Below are 15437 nucleotides of genomic sequence, written 5' to 3' on the forward strand. Positions count from 1 at the left end.
CAATTATCTTTAATTGGACTTTTTAATCTTTAAATTTCAATCATTTTGATCCATAATAATCCACTTGGATTGAAAATTATTGTCTCTGGTTTACTTAATTTGGTAAATGCTGCATATGTCACTTGCAATATTTACTAATTGTAATTTAACACGTTTGTGGAGAATGACATATATCACTAGAATTGAAATAACTATGTAATTTAATTTTGAAATTCCATATATATAGTTCAATTAAATTTTCTAGAATAAAAGTGATAAAGGATGCCTTTTATCTGTAGTTTTTCAACCAATTAACATCCATTTTTTGAAGAAATATTTGCTAATATAGAAATTTCTAATCTTAAATACCTATTTTTCTGACGAAATCAGATGCCTTCACATTCCTTTACTACAAAATACAGCACATAGAAAGATACATGGGTGGAGGAAAAGATGAGAAAGTAAAAATCAAAAATAGGGAAATTCCACAGAAAGAAAAGATACATTAGTGATTTTCTATGGTGATGACGGAATATTGGGACATCTCTATGACAATTTATAATTCCTATACCTTAGGCTGGAATTAGACATTCAGGTTCCTTCCAAGATGATGGAATTAGTAGTGACTGATGGTGCTTACTTCTTCCACGTCATCAGTCTCAAGGACAAGGGAAGGAAAATATGAAGATAAAGAGAAAATTGTGTATAACTCTCAGGGAGACTGACATGTGAACTGGCATGTTGGTATGAATTCTGCTTTTCTCCAGCCTTTGTCAAAGCCATGTTGATTAGAATATTAGGGTGGGTGTCCTTAGTAGTAAAATCAAAGAAGTAGTGGCAGACACCCCATAGGATAGGTTAAGGAAAATAAAGACCCCAGTCAGTCACTTTCCAACTGCTCCTGCAAATCCCAAGAATGGCAGATTATAATACGGGGAATATAGATCATGGATATACAGTAGAATCATCTGGAGCAGCCCTTATAAATATCAATATCCTAACCAATAAAATCAGAATTTCTTATTATTGGATTTTCTTGCCTTATTGCACTTGCTAGAATCTCCAATACAAAATTGAAAAAAAAAAAAAAAAGAGATAAACACTCTTTTCTTGTCACTGAGTTTAGAAGAAAGACTTTCACACTTCATCTTTAAAGATTATTTTTTTTGCTATGCATTGATTCTGCAGACACTGCTAAATAAACAAATCTTTATTGAGAATAAACATTTAATTCTATCAAATACATTTTTTACATCTATTGTAATGCTCAAACTCTTCTGTCAATTTTATTAATTTTCAAATGTCATACTATTTTTGTAACACAAATTAACCATCAAGCTTTATCCATTTAATATATTTACTGACTAGATAAGCTAATGATTTAAGATTTTAAAATGTTTTTATTAGTTTATTAGCTTATATATATATTTAACAAACTTATTGGACTATAACTGCTTTATAACTCGACATGTATGTTCCTATGGCCATTTTCTTAATTGTTTTGGGATTGTTTTTGTAGATCCTTTTCTTCTCTTGTGTTTCCCACTTAGAGAATTTTCTGTAGCATTTGTTTCAGAGCTGGTTTTGTGGTGCTGAATTCTCTTAGCTTTTGCTTGTCTGTAAAGCTTTTGATTTCTCCATTGAATCTGAATGAGAGCCTTGCCGGGTAGAGTAATCTTGGTTGTAGGTTCTTCCCTTTCATCACTTTAAGTATATCATGCCCCTTCCTTCTGGCTTGTAGAGTTTCTGCTGAGAAATCAGCTGTTAACCTTATGGGAGTTCTTTTCCCTTTTCCCTTGCTGCTTTCAGTAATTTTTCTTTGTCTTTAATTTTTGCCAATTTGATTACTATGTGTCTCGGTGTGTTTCTCCTTGGGTTTATCCTGTATGGGACTCTCTGCAGTTCCTGAACATGGGTGGCTATTTCCTTTCCCATGTTAGGGAAGTTTTGGACTATAATCTCTTCAAATATTTTCTCTGTTCCTTTCTGTCTCTCTTCTCCTTCTGAGACCCCTATAATGCGAACATTGTTGGGTTTAATGTTCTCCCAGAGGTGTCTTAGGCTGTCTGCATTTGTTTTCATTCTTTTCTCTTTATTCCGTTCCACAGCAGTGAATTCCACCATTCTGTCTTCCAGGTCACTTATCCATTCTTCTGCCTCAGTTATTGTGCTATTGATTCCTTCTAGTGTAGTTTTCATTTCAGTTATTGTATTGTTCATCTCTGTTTGTTTGTTTGTTCTTTAATTTTCTAGGTCTTTGTTAAACATTTCTTGCATCTTCTCGATCTTTGCCTCCATTCTATTTCTGAGGTCCTGGATCATCTTCACTATCATTATTCTGAATTCTTTTTCTGGAAGGTTGCCTATCTCCACTTCATTTAGTTGCTTTTCTGGTTTTTTTTTTCTTGTTCCTTCATCTGGTACGTAGCCCTCTGCCTTTTCATCTTGTCTATCTTTCTGTGAATGTGGTTTTCGTTCCACAGGAACAGGATTGTAGTTCTTCTTGCTTCTCCTGTGTGCCCTCTGGTGGATGAGGCTATCTAAGAGGCTTGTGCAAGTTTCCTGATGGGAGGGACTGGTGGTGGGTAAAAGACAGCTGACTGTTGCTCAGTAAACCTTTAATCCGTTTTACTGCTAATGGGTGGGGCTGGGTTCCTTCCCTGTTGGTTGTTTGGCCTGTGGCACCCCAACACTGGAGCCTACCTGGGCTCTTTGGTGGGGCTAATGGCGGACTCTGGGAGGTCTCACTCCAAGGAGTACTTCCCAGAACTTCTGCTGCCAGTGTCCTTGTGAGCCACAGGCACCCCCCGCCAGTGTAGGAGACCCTCCAACACTAGCAGGTAGGTCTGGTTCAGTCTCCCCTAGGGTCACTGCTCCTTCCCCTGGGTCCTGATGTGCACACTACTTTGTGTGTGCCCTCCAAGAGTGCAGTCTCTGTTTCCCCCAGTCCTGTCAAAGTCCTGCAATCAATCCCACTACCCTTCAAAGTCTGATTCTCTAGGAATTCCTCCTCCCGTTGCCGGACCCCCAGGTTGGGAAGCCTTATGTGGGGCTCAGAACCTTCACTCCAGTGGGTGGACTCCTGTGGTATGTGTTCTCCAGTCTGTGAGTCACCCACTCATGAGTTATGGGATTTGATTTTGCTGTGATTGCGCCCCTCCTACCGTCTCATTGTGGCTTCTCCTTTGTCTTTGGATGTGGGGTATCTTTTTTGGTGAGTTCCAGTGTCTTCCTGTCGGTGATTGTCCAGCAGCTGGTTGTGATTCTGGCAGTTCGCAAGAGGGAGTGAGAGCACGTCCTTCTACTCCGCCATCTTGGTTCAGGGTCACTCCCCAGGACCGAGCTTATTAGCTTATATTGTTAATGTAAAATCTTGTCAGTTTTTCACAAAGAATATGATAGTCTCATAAACTGAATTAAGAATAATTCACACTTTTTGTTTTCTCTGGATGAATTTTATGTAACACAGATGTAAAATCTTTCTTAAATATACAGATTCAATTTAATATTTTGTATTTAATAATTTTATGATTACTCAGAGTTTCCTTTTGGGAGAGTGTGGTAGTTAGTGTCTTTCTATGAATTTGGCTGTTTCTTCTAATTTTTAAATTTATTGACATAAAATTATTTTATCTTTTTTTATGAGTGTTCGAGGGCTAATCTGCTTTCTCTTTTCTTTCTCTTTTTTTTCTAAGATATATTGAGGTATATTTGATATAAAAAAATTGCACATGCACACATTTAACGCATACATTTAGATGAGTTTGAACATATGCATATACCCATGTTAACATCACTACAATCAAGATACTAAACGTATCCATCACCTCTAAAAATTCCTTGTGTTCTTTTGTGTGTGTATTTTATGTGTGTGTGTATATAGTAAGAACACTTAACATGAGAAATATCTTCAACGTATTTTAAAGAGTATAGTACTCTATTGATACCTAAATGTACTATGTTGTACAGCAGATCTTTAGAACTTATTCATCTTGCATAACTGAAACTTTATACACATTGAGCAACAATTCCCTATTTTAAAAAATTTGTACATAAGATATGTGCTATAGACTTTTGTGTCCCCCCCCAAAATTCATATGTTGAAACCTATTCCCCAACGTGATAGTATTTGGAGGGGTGGTGGTCATGAGGGCAGGAATAGTGCTCTTATGAAAGAGACCACAGAGAGCCCCTTCTGCCATGAGAGAACACAGTGAGAAGATGGCCACCTATGAGCCAGGAAGCTGGCTCTCACCAGACATCAAATCTGTTGGCACTTTGATCTTGGACTTTCCAACCTCGAAAACAGTGAGAAATAAATTTCTCTTGTTTATAAGCCATCTAGTCTATGGTATTTTTTTTTTTATAGCAGCCTACACAGACTAAAACATTCCGTATTGTCAACATTCTTGACATTTATTATTTGTGCACTTTGTCTTCTTTCTTGATCAATCTTTCCAGTATAATAGCAAGTTTATGAAATTATCTTTCATAATTAATGCCAATTAAAATTTTCAAGCAACAAACTTTTAGATTTATTGTTCTTCTCTTTGTTTTGGTTACTATATCATTGATTTCTGTTCTCATCTTCATTATTTCCTTACTGGTATTTTCTTTGGCTTTGTTTGCTTATGCATACTAATTTATGGGGATAGATCTAGCTAGTTGATTTTTAGCATTTCTTCTTTTGCAGTATATGCATTTAATGCTATTAACTTACCTCTAAGCATGACTTTAATGCTTCTCATGAGTTGTGCTATGTTATGTTTTCAATGTTATTTAAAACAAAAGTTTTTCTAATTTTCATCATGACTTCTCTCTTAATCAGTGGATTACTTTGAAATAAGTTAATGCTTAATTTACGCATTTTGTTTTTCTGTTTTTTTTTCTTTCTGTCATTTGGTGAGTTACTTGAATTTTTTTTAGGATCCCATTTTGCTTTCATTAGTGTTTTGAGTGTCTCTATTTGACACTCTATTTGAGTGTCTCTATAACTTTTATTTCACTGATTTCTCTATTATATGTACATAACTTAGGACAGTCTACTGATGTCATATTTTAGCAGTTGAATGAAGCCTAGAAAACTTAAGTCTCTTTATTTCCCTTACCCTACCTCCATTTATAATATAGTTGTCAGAAATACCGCCTCTATATACAATTAGAACCCTATCAAAAAATGTTATAATTTTGCTTCAACCATCAAAATAAAATTTAGAAATCTCATTAGGAAAAGGAATGCCTTTTGATTTATCCATATTTTTGGTTACCTAGTTCTTTCTCCCTTCTTACTAGTCTAAGATTCCTTTTTTAAAATATATATGTAGTTTCCTTTCTGTTTTTGCCCATTCTTTTAGGGTAAAAGCTTCTGGTTACAAATTCTCTAGTTTTTCTTTATCTGAGAATATCTGATCTCCCCCTCATGAATGATATTTTTACTGTATGTAAGATTTTGGGTTGACATTTCTTTTATTGCCTCATTAAAAAAATATATTGTGCTACTTCCTCCCTTCCTCCATGAAAACTCCTCTGTCATTCACATTTTTTTTTCACACTCCAATAGGCAAGGTGTCACTTTTTGCTGGCTGCTTTCAAGGTTTTTTATTGGTCTTTAGTTTTCAAAAATTTTAATATGATATGACTTATGAATTTGTTTGGATTTGTCTTGGGGTACACTCAGCCTCTTGAATCTGTAGTTCTATGCCTCTTACCAGAGTTGGGGCTTTCTTTTCAGCCATTATTTCTTCAAGCAACTTTTCAGCCCTTCCCTATCTTTCTGGGACTGCAATGACATGAATACTAAAGGTCTCAATCATTTAACTCTACCCTTTCTATATCAATTTGGTTTAGTTGTGTCTCTTGTATACTTCCTCAAGTTGTATATGCTTTTTCCCACAATGTATATTTTTATATACTTAGTCAAGTTTTAAATTTATTAGCATTTATTGTATTAAGGTCACATAATGATTAAGAGGTAGAGCCAGAATTTGAATATCTAAATGCAATTTTTAGGCCCTACAGTATTAGAAACAGAAATTTTGAGTATTATGCAATGCATAATTGTTCTGTAAACTTTATAATATATATCTAAGCAGTTTGGAGCACCTAAAAGTTGATTTTCCAAAAATCAATTTCTTATTACCCGAATCCTATTCATGATTAGAATTTACCACTGATCATCAGTATTTGGTATATGTTTCACTTAACAGGTTTGAGACTTATTTATACATGATATCAATTAGTTTTTAGCTTAAAAAAAACCTTTAATATAATTTCACTTCAATATTTTCTGTGTACAATTAATTCAATGAAAGTGTCTTTCTTTCATATATCTTGATTTGGGTCCATAAATAATATGTATTGATTCCATGCCCTTAATAAATACAAAACATGTGATGAGATGATTAGAAAAAGAATAAATGCTAATTTAGAGACTAGAAATAACATCCCATCTTTACCTTTCACCACGATCTGCCATGGAATATGTAGATCAGCAATAAATACCTACTTGGGAGTCATGTATGAAATGGTGAAATAAATAGAGTGTCAAAAAAAAGTCTATCTGTTAAAACTAAACCCATTAATGATTGAGTTATATATCACAAATTTTATCACAGTCAGGAATACAAGGTGCTTCCGTACAGTTGTAAACACTTAAAATTGGGAAGAAATTTTGACAGTGTTTCAACTAAGGAACCATGTATTCACAATTGGTTACACTTAGCCTCTTGCCTGGAAGACACAGTATAATTGTTGTGATTCTCAAAGTGAGTGTCAGTGTTGCTTCATAAAGGGAGCAGGAAAGGGCACAAAGGTCTGTGCATGAAAATAAGCAAAAACAAAGCTTCCTATTCAATATTATGACAGTTTTTTTTTTGCATTTGAGAAGTGAATAACATTCTGAATTGCTTTTACACTTGGAGCTACTATTTTAGAATGAAAAGTGATATTCGCTATAAAAATACTTTCTTCCCAACTAAACTATAAGCTTCATAAGGAAGGGTACATATCTATTTTGTTTAGTCACAGTATAGCACAGTGCCTTATGCATAACATATGCCCAATAACTGCTCGTGTAATTGAATACACAGACCAAAGATCAAAAAAGTCTTCTTAAGTAGTTAAGCATGGATTAAAAGCATTAAGAAATAGAGCCCAAAGTGGGTCTGCATCTGTTCTGGGTTCTTTTTCCTGCTTGATGGTGACAGGAAGCCTGAGTAAGGAGTTCAAATGAACAGAAAGGTGTGAGAAGCCTGGAATCATGTAATTGGATAGAGAGGGGTGGTTTGGAATCCAAAACCTTTAGGCTGACTGAAAAGCCTGGGGCATAGGCGATATTGGTCCTGCAGAGACATAGAACAGGCAGCCAGTGTCAAGCTTGGTGCCCCTTCAGCAGAAGTAGTAAGGAGAACTGGGTGAAGCCTCTGCCCTGATATCTGCTATATTATAATCAAAGTAATATTAATAATAACATAGCTGTTAACCATTTGGAGTGATATTGTTTCAGGAATTTTCAAATTTAGAGGGTAAGTTATTTAACTTAACAACACACAGTCCCTGATCTGAAAAATGTAAATAGCACAGTGTCTTGATGGGTTATTATGAGGTTGAAGAGAGATCATAGATGAGAATATTTAGGGGAATACTCACTGAAGCAGGTTTCAGTAAATTATTGCCAAGCAACCAGTGACAAAACCAAAGTATAACCTTCAACTGTAGGCATTATTACAAATAGCTTCCCTGCTTTTAAAATGTTACTCCAATAATTTCAGAATCTTAACCCAAGAACTCTATGGAGACAATCAACTGGGTAATATAATTGCACTGGTAAGAAAATAATGGATGAAATATAGAGGTATATTTTATTTTCTGCAGGACTGACAATCAGATTCTATTTGCATGACTGTATTAGCTAAGCTTGAAGAGTAGACCATTATTATCAGATAAATGCATTCCTTCTCATTCCATTTTTTCTCGATTAATAACTTATTCATATTATTTTGCCACACCAGCTGCCCCTCCCTGTAGAAGTTAAGTGTTTATCGCTCTTGTATCATATTCATGTTTGATGTCAGAGTGTCAACCTACAAGCAACATATCTACATTGGACCTTTGCTTATTCTATTGTGAATCAGAAGGTTTCCAAACTGTCAATCAAGATTTTCTGATTTTTCTGTTTTAGATGGCATCTACCTTGGAATACCTGAACCATCTAGATATACAAGATTATGTTTTATCCAGGCATTTTCTATTTACCAAGAAATATAAAAATAATAAAAATAAGGTTATAATATGACTGAACTCCATTTTTCAATCCAGATAGTCTTAAAATATATAATCTTATCAATCTATTTTAGATAACTGAAATATAGAAAACATTATAGGCATAGGTTATATGAGGTTAACACTACGTGAAAACTGGTGGCAAATAAATGATAAAATACTGAGGCTGATAAATAATACTAAGAGTGAATACAATTACTCATGTTAAAATTAAGCTGTCAAATTTAGCAAACTATTGTTTTCTAGTGAAAAGTGCCGCGGTTTCTTTAATAGCCAAAAATAATCAAGATCTTGACATTTTTGTCTCATCAAAGTCTAGTTCCCTATTAAGAGAACTCTATAAGGACAGGAAAAGGGCAGTCTTTTGAACTGATACATCAGTAAAATGATAAATCCCTGGTGAGCTCCGATTTAGTTACTTACAACACCCAAATAGAACTAGCCAGCATCATTAGTTATAGAAGCAATAATATATTTACCAAATCCTACTCACAGGAAACAACAGAGCGCTAAATATATAAATATTATTATAATGTAAACACAAGTAAATAAAAGATCAAAGAGGATGATCAACCAAGATGTACACATAATCTCACCATCAAAATTCAAACTTCATTTTACATAACAAAACATCATCTAAATGAGTTAAATAATGTCTACATTTTTCTATATCTATTTCTCAATTTTTGGAGAAAGAATTGCCTTATTGTGTTAGGAATTATTCTATTCTTAAGGCTTTTTAAAATAATAAATGATATTTTAAAATGTTTTGTTTTTATTCTTTCTCCACAGAGATGAAATTCATTTTATTTCAAACAAAAGAATAAAATCTTATTGCATAGTGTGTTCTTAGCATCTGACATTTAGAGGCATGAATGATTGATAACTCCACTTTACTTAGCAGGGAGATTAATCTTTATGTAGATTCAAGAGTAGGAAGAAAAGAGACATTCACATTTCTTACTTTTAAACCAGCACTGCTATAAATTGGAAGTGTCAAAAAGTAATTTGTAGTTTATATGCATGGAAATAACTCTATTTTTGTTTAAATGTACTAACATTAAAGTTTCCTATATAAGGTAACCACTGCATATTTTTTAAATATCATAAATTTATAATTTATGTCTATGAAGTTATCTTCTATCCTTTTATTGGTGATTTGCTGAGTAATTTAGAATGCTATTCAGGAATCACTGGACATTAGCTTCAAAAATGAGTCATGGATAATGGAAATGCTATGCTTGCATCTACAAATTTTACATATGAAATTACTACACATTTATGGTGAATATTCATCATAAACTGAGTTCACCATATGGTTGAAGAATGTTTTTATAAAAGTTTTCTTTTCATATTCAGAGCAATATGATTATTAAAAATAGTTTAATTTAACAAATCTTTTGTCAAAATTTGAACTTAACTGTATCTGCATAATACACATCATAAGCATATGTGTAAATATATACATATATATATTTCCAGAAATCTAATTTTACAATAAGTAATAAATTACCTCATTGAAATTAAATGAATACAGGATTAATTAACAACAAGCTAAGTCTATATTTTAGTGAACATTGAACAGAAGTGTTTAAAGGGCTTTAGTAATTGGGAAGGAACAAGGTAAAGAAGAAAACAGAAATTCTGGATATACGAATAAGAAATCCTGCATTAGGCCCAGAAAGTTTCTGAGCACCTATCACCTTTTCCATCTGGAATGACCCCTTTCAAGATCATAGGACTGTCTGGTATAATCAGTAGCAAATAATATGGGAGGAAAAAAAGTGCAAGTCAGAGCTGAAGTGCAAGTCAGAGCTGAAGAGTTTCTTGCCAAGAAGGGTCTTGACTCTCCTACAGAATAGTTGGTCTTTGCTTTCCTGACTAGAGTTCTCTGTATGGAAACATTCTCTCTTGCACCAAGCTTTGGTAAAAGTGCACTGCTCGAAAGAAAGGAGGGTTGTTTCAATGAATTTGGAGGTCAGACAAATTAATCCTGAGCCTCGCTTCTAGTTCTCCTTAACAACAATTTTGGTTCTTACTATCTACAGGACCTTCACGCAAATGTTTCATTTTCTACCAGACACTGAGATTCTATAATCTTAGTGTTGCCACATGACAGAAGAGCATGATGAGAAGATAAACAAATTGAATTTTGGAACAGTTCAGAGAGTAGAGAAACAGACCAATACATGAACAGAAAATTGATATACGAAACAGAGGACCACTTAATATAGGATAGTGGAATAGCTAATTTCTCTATGAAAAATAATTTTCATTTTGTTCCCACTTTATACCATACCCCCAAAAATATTCTAGGTAAATAAATATGAAAGCAAAATTTTAAAACATTTAGAAATACATATAGGAGACTTAATGTTCTCAATTTTGAAGAGGGAGAGATTTCTTAAGACAGAAAACCAAAACTATAAAAGAAAAAATTAAAGAAAATATAGAATATAATATATATGTATAACTGAATCACTTTGCTGTAACCTGAAGCTAACACAATATTGTAAATTAACTATACTTCAATAAAAATGGTTAAAATTAAATTAAAAATAAATTTAAATATATGAGCTTTTGTTCATCAAAGTTTACCATAAGATGATTAAAGGTAACCAGGTACTGAAATATGATATTTGCAGCACCTATAAGTCAGAATTAGTATCTAGAATACAGTAAAAAAATTCAAAAATTCATAAGAAAATAATAAACAATCTAATAGAAATATAGTCAAAAGACATAATCAAATATTGTTGATAAATGGGGAAGCACGGCATAAAACTGTAAACACATTTAATTTTTATATGGAGGGGAAAAATTATAATATCAGACAATGAAAAGATTAGAATCAACAAAATTTCTTCTGATATGCTTATCTTCTCAAATACTTTTAGGAAAACTGACTACAACGTAGTATTACTTCATAAAGGCCATCCAGCTACTAGCCCATGTTTATTCTATATTTAACCTTAAATTAGAGTTACCTATTTCTTCTCCTATATTTTATTTTAAAATAAGGTCATTCATACCTTGAAGGTCAAGAATTCTTGTTATCCCAAAAATATTCATAGGGACAGAGAGTCTTAAAAATAATAAATGGTACCATAAATCAGAGTTAAATTATTCACAGAGGTAGTCACTGCTGCTGCCCTACTAGACCCATTTTACCAGACGAGTGCATCATTCTCAACCTCTTGCCAGTGACGGCTGCTAATAGCTCTCAGCTTAAGCCTAAGCATCGTTAAAATTAAATACAAAATGGAGACTGGACTTGAGAATTTCTTGAGCAGACAAAACCGTTTAAGTCACATAAGCGAAACTAAATCTATTTCATAAACATAAGTGAAAGTTCACTTCGGTTATTTCTTGTAAATGCTTCTGACAATCATAATAGAAGCTTAAGTCAACTTCCAAAAGTGGGATGAGATAATCCCTTTTAACCAATCCCCTGCCATCTGGAAACCTCCACTGTAAGCAATTACTGTAAAGGGTTAATAACTTCCTCATTTTCACGTTATAAGCCATCCAGTAACTTCATGCCCCAGAGCTTCATATCAGTCTGTGAATTTAAAGCCTCCCAGTTTACGAATTGTTCTTATGTGCACGATAGTCTCTTTCTATATACTATTTATTGATTTGGTGGTTTTAATTTTGCTATTTCTAGATTTTTGACAGCATCATAGACATTGAAATTCTCACTGTTCTTGAACATGACAAGCTTTTCTAAACCTCTTCACCCACATACTTGTCGGTGCTCCATAATCTTTCACCAGATAAATTCTAACTCATCTTTCAAGGGTCACTTCAAAAACACCTCATCTTTGCATTTCCATTACAGAATGAGTTGTGTTCTGTAATTCATCTGTTTACACGTTCCACTTCCATTCCTCTCTCTTTTTACCTACAAATTTGTTAATGCTTTGATTGCTTCTGCATTTCTGAGGATAGAGTCATTCATATTTATAAAAAATATGCATCTGCCTTTTTAGTATAATATTATTAGAAGTGATAGCATTTTGTACTGTTTCTTAGCAGCATTGTTCTTCCTGCAGCCTGACTATCTCCTTGCCTGGGAAACTTAAAAATCTAACCCTTTGTTGTTAGCTCTGATATAAAAGTATGAAATAGAAAGCAGGTAGGGTTTCTTACGTTTAAACTTTCAACGATAAATTCAATAAATAAAAAGTGTTTTTAAACTCAAGATAATGCTTTTATAATCACAAAAGCTAAAAGCATTCTCCCAAATAAAGTTTTCAAAGATAGTGATATGGGACACAACTGTTTACTAAGGCAGAAGGACTGATTCAACTATTATGTACTAAGAAGTATATCATGTATTTTTTTCACTTCTAATATTTAATATTAAGGCTCCAGCTACAATCCTTTCTTACACAGAATGTTTTATCTCCCTCATTATAATGACTAAACTAATTTACATTAAGGATGATACAGCTTTGATCCCTAAAATGTATTTTCTGTAGTTTGGGGGGAGATAAAGAGCAAAAAAAGATTGCCTGAAGAAAATTATTATATTTCCATCAACTAAAAATAGTTTATTGCTAATGTTTGTTATTCTACAAGAATAAATTTATAATAAAAGTAACAGAACAGGCATATGCTATGACACACCACTACATTTTGTGCAAATTCTAGCTAGTTGCCTAAGTAGGATTATAATGTAGTGAGTATCAGGAAAGGAATGTTGACTTCATAATCTTCCCAAGTCTCCCATCTAGCTAAAGAAGCAAATGACTCTACTTGAAGGATGAAATCCTCTTGATTTGAGGGGAAAAGGGTGGGTAAGAGTGAAGTCAAGGAAACAGTGTTGCAAAGTCAAAGATCATGGGATTTGAACTCTAATAAACATATAGGATAAACTAATTTTACAAATTATTTTTCCTGGTTAAATAAAAAGCTACTTTTGCAGCCTAAATTAATGTTATAGTTAAAAGCAATATTCTATATTTTTCAGGAAATACAGTCTTAAAAATAAGAGTTACAATATAACTGTAAAAATATAACAAAACTGAACTTTTCTATTTTAAATGGTATTGCTTTGTAGTTCTATTATTCTTATAACCTTACTACTAAGATTTTCATGAGTATTTAAGAGATAATCAATTAGGTACTAACTTGGCTATTTACCCCCAAATTTAATATGATATATGTAAGATGTAAGGTTTTATTTTATTAAATCAAAATATGTGCACTGTAAACATTTTCAGCAGAGACTGCTTCTAGGTACATAAGCCAATATGCTTAGCTACCAGAAGAAATGTATTCTCTTATGAAGGTAAAAATATGCTTTCACAGAGAATTGGCAAATAGGATCTTTGGATGGCAAAACATGTAGATGTTACCAGTTGAGGTCTTTTCATGGTTTGAATTAATGTTAAGTTTCACAAACCTAGGGAGAAACAGAACTGCCAGACTTATGTTTCAAATCCAGGAGTGTAGAACTTGGAATATTCCACAGAGATTAATTTAAAAAGATTTGAAATCTATTCTTTCCAACACTGACCTCTATTATCAATGCCAACAAAGGATGTTCAACATATAAGAAAGGAGCTGTACATGATGGTATTATCACTGCAGGGCTCTCTTCCCCCCTCCACACACCAATAAAATGCTACTTGTTACTTTTTTTTTTTTTTTTTTCTGAGACATAAGGTGATGATCAAAAAGAATTAAGTCTGACAGGGCAGAATTAAGTCTAGCAGGGCAGGCAGAGAGTGCCAGGAAGATCAGGAATATATACACATTATTTTCTGACCTTGAATTTGGCTTACCTCAATTACACAAGAGTACTGCAAGCACATCCTGAGGGCCATTACAATCTATTAATTTATAGTCCTAAAATACCTTTCACCATAATTTATGAACCCAAAGCGGGACTTAAAAGTTAAAGATGGCAACTCCTTCTGGGTTCAGTGCTATACAATGTGAAATAATGCATTTCTCTTGACAAAAACACATTTTCATTATATTTTAGGTGCACGTTATTACTGTTTGGATCCATGACTTTACTTGCATTTAAGATCAATTTTAAAACATAATGAAACAAGTGCAGTTATAAAAAGCAAGAGAAATGTTTCTTTGTTTTATTGGTTGTTTTTGTTTGTTTATCAGCTAAAATATCATGGGACCTACAGACCTTCACACTCAGGCTACAGTGAAATCGGGTAGAGTAGTTTGACAGGTTCACATCTATTTAGTGTAAAAGATTATGCATTTTAGTGGAACTAGCACTGAGTTTGGATTCCAGTTCTGGTTCTACCTCAACTTGCTATTTGTATTTGACTATGTCACTTAACTTCTTAGAGCTTCTTTTTCGCTATCTATTAAATCTATCTATCTATTAAATGAAGACTAGGCTTATTCTGGAGCATGACATTTAATTCCTCTAATCTCAGTTTATTTATCTCTAACATATTTATAATAATAATTTATAATAATTACAAAGTTGTTTTGCAAGTTAAGTGATTTAGTATAATTTAGATAACTTATTAACTATAGTATATTACTTGCAATGCTTGTTTGCAGCATTTTAGGAAAACAAATAAAATTATGAAGTTTTGTATAAATAACAGGAATGAAAGTATAGGATTTTCTTAAATGAGCCAATAAACTAAACATCACTTATAGAAGAATAATGATTTTATTTTATTATAAATATGTGAGAAAATCTGGGAATCTTTTTGCTGTCTCCTCACATGGTGGAAGGGGTAAGGGAGTTCTCTGGGGTCACTTTCATAAGGACACCAATCCCATACATGAAGGCTCCACCCTCATGACTTAATCACCACCCAAAGGCCTCACCTCTAAATACTATCACCTTGGGGATTAGGTTTCAACATATGAATTTTGGAGGGACACAAATATTCAGTCTATAGTAGCATCTTTAAAAGTATTACAACATAAGCTAAGTAAAGTGATTTCTTTCCAAATTCTCATAGTCTATTTAGGAAGAGTAAACAAGAAGTTTGGGAAAGTCTATAAAGCCATTTTGGAAGTAACAACTTACGGATGGAAGGTTGTTAGAACTCATCCTTTGCCTCAAATAAGGATCCCCACATGAGATTGTTTTATAAAAGAGATTGTTTTTTTTGTTGTTGTTGTTATTTTTGGTTTTATATCCCATGGCTAAAAAAGCAGGAATATCTTAGATGATATAA

The sequence above is a fragment of the Lipotes vexillifer genome, unplaced genomic scaffold (assembly GCF_000442215.2).
Source record: "Lipotes vexillifer unplaced genomic scaffold, Lipotes_vexillifer_v1.1 scaffold483, whole genome shotgun sequence".
Taxonomy (NCBI): domain Eukaryota; kingdom Metazoa; phylum Chordata; class Mammalia; order Artiodactyla; family Lipotidae; genus Lipotes; species Lipotes vexillifer.